The sequence below is a fragment of the Orcinus orca genome, chromosome 2 (assembly GCF_937001465.1).
Source record: "Orcinus orca chromosome 2, mOrcOrc1.1, whole genome shotgun sequence".
Lineage (NCBI taxonomy): Eukaryota > Metazoa > Chordata > Mammalia > Artiodactyla > Delphinidae > Orcinus > Orcinus orca.
This window is the reverse complement of record NC_064560.1, coordinates 70,904,677-70,908,930: the sequence shown is the minus strand read 5'-3', so window position 1 is coordinate 70,908,930 and position 4,254 is coordinate 70,904,677. Positions and strand designations below refer to the sequence as shown.

General features: G+C 36.3%; 1 non-coding gene across 1 annotated transcript; it reads right to left on the bottom strand.

The window, feature by feature from the left end:
- Positions 1–440: 440 nt before the first annotated feature.
- Positions 441–545, bottom strand: LOC117202032 (U6 spliceosomal RNA). Its single transcript, XR_004484209.1, has one exon. It is a non-coding gene; the product is annotated as a U6 spliceosomal RNA (small nuclear RNA).
- Positions 546–4,254: the final 3,709 nt, after the last annotated feature.

Here is a 4,254-nt window from a genome sequence, read left to right as displayed (position 1 = left end):
CCAGCCCATGGGGCAGTAACACCCAGAGGAGAGAATCTCTCCAGCCTTCTTATTTAAACACAGGGAAGGGAGAACCAGGTGAAACGAGAGCCACACAAAGTTAAAATAAAAAGCAGCATCATTATAAGCAATAAAAAATTCCCCTGCTGTGTCTCTGGGTAGCCCCTCTGTTTCATTCTCTCTCTATCTCTGTCTCTGTTTCTTTCTCTCTCTACACAGTTGAGGGATCATAGACATCTCAAGGACAGGAAATGAATCAATGGGTGTTTTGGGTTTTTTTTTTTCTTTCTTTTCTTCATAGATATTTGCATTAATTATGACAATTTTCTGGAAAGTAGTAATATTTTTTTTTATTAAAAAATTTTATTGGAGTATAGTTGATTTACAATGTTGTGTTAGTTTCAAGTGTACAGCAAAGTTATTCAGTTATACATGCATTCAAAAATATGGAATGCTTCACGAATTTGCGTATCATCCTTGCGCAGGGGCCATGCTAATCTTTTTTTTTTTTTTTGACATCTTCATTGGAGTATAATTGCTTTACAATGGTGTGTCAGTTTCTGCTTTATAACAAAGTGAATCAGTTATACATATACATATGTCCCCATATCTCTTCCCTCTTGCATCTCCCTCCCTCCCACCCTCCCCATCCCACCCCTCTAGGTGGTCACAAAGCACCCAGCTGATCTCCCTGTGCTATGCAGCTGCTTCCCACTAGCTATCTATTTTACGTTTGGTAGTGTATATATGTCCATGCCTCTCTCTCGCTTTGTCACAGCTTACACTTCCCCGTCCCCATATCCACAAGTCCATTCTCTAGTAGGTCTGTGTCTTTATTCCTGTCTTACCCCTAGGTTCTTCATGACATTTTTTTTTCTTAAATTCCATATATATGTGTTAGCATACGGTATTTGTCTTTCTCTTTCTGACTTACTTCACTCTGTATGACAGGCTCTAAGTCCATCCACCTCATTACAAATAGCTCAATTTCATTTCTTTTTATGGCTGAGTAATATTCCATTGTATATATGTGCCACATCTTCTTTATCCATTCATCCAATAATGGACACTTAGGATGTTTCCATCTCTGGGCTATTGTAAATAGAGCTGCAGTGAACATTTTGGTACATGACTCGTTTTCAATTATGGTTTTCTCAGGGTATATGCCCAGTAGTGGGATTGCTGGGTCTTATGGTAGTTCTATCTGTAGTTTAAGGAACCTCCATACTGTTCTCCATAGTGGCTGTACCAATTTGCATTCCCACCAGCAGTGCAAGAGTGTTCCCTTTTCTCCACACCCTCTCCAGCATTTATTGTTTCTAGAGTTTTTGATGATGGTCATTCTGACTGGTATGAGATGATATCTCATTGCAGTTTTGATTTGCATTTCTCTAATGACTAATGATGTTGAGCATTATTTTATGTGTTTGTTGGCAATCTGTATATCTTCTTTGGAGAAATGTCTATTTAGGTCTTCTGCCCATTTTTGGATTGAGTTGTTTGCTTTTGTATTATTGAGCTGCATGAGCTGCTTCTAAATTTTGAAGATTAATCCTTTGTCAGTTGCTTAATTTGCAAATATTTTCTCACATTCTGAGGGTTGTCTTTTGGTCTTGTTTAAGTTTTCCTTTGCTGTGCAAAAGCTTTGAAGTTTCATTAGGTCCCATTTGTTTATTTTTGTTTTTATTTCCATTTCTCTAGGAGGTGGGTCAAAAAGGATCTTGCTGTGATTTATGTCATAGAGTGTTCTGCCTATGTTTTCCTCTAAGAGTTTGATAGTTTCTGGCCTTACTTTTAGGTTTTTAATCCATTTTGAGCTTACTTTTGTGTATGCTGTTAGGGAGTGATCTAATCTCATACTTTTACATGTACCTGTTCAGTTTACCCAGCACCACTTATTGAAGAGGCTCTCCTTTCTCCACTGTACATTCCTGCCTCCTTTATCAAGATAAGGTGACCATATGTGCGTGGGTTTATCTCTGGGCTTTCTATCCTGTTCCATTGATCTATCTTTCTGTTTTTGTGCCAGTACCATACTGTCTTGATTACTGTAGCTTTGTAGTATAGTCTGAGTTCAGGGAGCCTGATTCCTCCAGCTGCGTTTTTCGTTCTCAAGATTGCTTTGGCTATTCGGGGTCTTTAGTTTCCATACAAATTGTGAAATTTTTTGTTCTAGTTCTGTGAAAAATGCCAGTGGTAGTTTGATAGGGATTGCATTGAATCTGTAGATTGCTTTGGGTAGTATAGTCATTTTCACAATGTTGATTCTTCCAATCCAAGAACATTGCATATCTCTCCATCTGTTTGTATAATCTTTAATTTCTTTCATCAGTGTCTTATAATTTTCTGCATACAGGTCTTTTGTCTCCTTAGGTAGATTCTTCCTAGATATTTATTCTTTTTGTTGCAGTGGTAAATGGGAGTGTTTTCTTGATTTCATGTTCAGATTTTTCATCATTAGTGTGTAGGAATGCCAGAGATTTCTGTGCATTACTTTTGTATCCTGCTACTTTACTAATTCATTGATTAGCTCTAGTAGTTTTCTGGTAGCATCTTTAGGATTCTCTATGTATAGTATCATGTCATCTGCAAACAGTGACAGCTTTACTTCCTCTTTTCCGATTTGGATTCCTTTTATTTCCTTTTCTACTCTGTTTGCTGGGGCTAAAACTTCCAAAACTATGTTGAATAAGAGTGGTGAGAGTGGGCAACCTTGTCTTGTTCCTGATCTTAGTGGAAATGCTTTCAGTTTTTCACCATTGAGGATGATGTTGGCTATGGGCTTGTCATATACGGCCTTTATTATGTTGAGGAAAGTTCCCTCTATGCCTACTTTCTGCAGGGTTTTTTTAATCAAAAATGGTTGTTGAATTTTGTCAAAAGCTTTCTCTGCATCTATTGAGATGACCATATGGTTTTTCTCCTTCAACTTGTTAATACGGTGTATCACATTGATTGATTTGTGTATATTGAAGAATCCTTGCATTCCTGGAATAAACCCCACTTGATCTTAGTGTATGATACTTTTAATGTGATGTTGGATCCTGTTTGCTCATATTTTGTCGAGGATTTTTGCATATATGTTCATCAGTGATATTGGCCTGTAGTTTTCTTTCTTTGTGACATCCTTTTCTCGTTTTGGTATGAGGGTGATGGTGGCCTTGTAGAATGAGTTTGGGAATATTCCTCCCTCTGCTATATTTTGGAAGAGTTTGAGAAGGATAGATGTTAGCTCTTCTCTAAATGTTTGCTAGAATTCGCCTGTGAAGGCATATTCTCCTGGATTTTTGTTTGTTGGAAGATTTTTAATCACAGTTTCAATTTCAGTGCTTGTGATTGGTCTTTTCATATTTTCTATTTCTTCCTGATTCGGTCTTTGCAGGTTGTGCATTTCTAAGAATTTTTTCATTTCTTCCAGGTTGTCCATTTTATTGGCATAGAGTTGCTTGTAGTAATCTCTCATGATCTTTTGTATTTCTGCAGTGTCAGTTGTTACTTCTCCTTTTTCATTTCTAATTCTATTGATTTGAATCTTCTCCCTTTTTTTCTTGATGGGTCTGGCTAATGGTTTATCAATTTTGTTTATCTTCTCAAAGAACCATCTTTTAGTTTTATTGGTCTTTACTATCATTTCCTTCATTTCTTTTTCATTTATTTCTGATCTGATTTTTATTATTTCTTTCCTTCTGCTAACTTTGGGGGTTTTTTTTTTTGTTCTTCTTTCTCTAATTGCTTTAGGTGCAAGGTTAGGTTGTTTATTCGAGATGTTTCCTGTTTCTTAAGGTAGGATTCTATTACTATAAACTTCCCTCATAGAACTGTTTTCCTGCATCCCATAAGTTTTGGGTCATCATATCTCCATTGTCATTTGTTTCTAGGTTTTTTTGGATTTCCTCTTTGATTTCTTCAGTGATCACTTCATTATTAAGTAGTGTATTGTTTAGCCTCCATGTCTTTGTATTTTTTACAGATCTTTTCCTGTAATTGATATCTAGTCTCATAGCATTGTGGTCGGAAAAGATACTTGATACAATTTCAATTTTCTTAAATTTACCAGGTCTTGATTTGTGACCCAAGATATGATCTATCCTGGAGAATGTTCCATGAGCCCTTGAGAAAAATGTGTATTCTGTTGTTTTTGGATGGAATGTCCTATAAATATGAATTAAGTCCATCTTGTTTAATGTATCATTTAAAGCTTGTGTTTCCTTATTTATTTTCATTTTGGATGATCTGTCCATTGGTGAAAGTGGG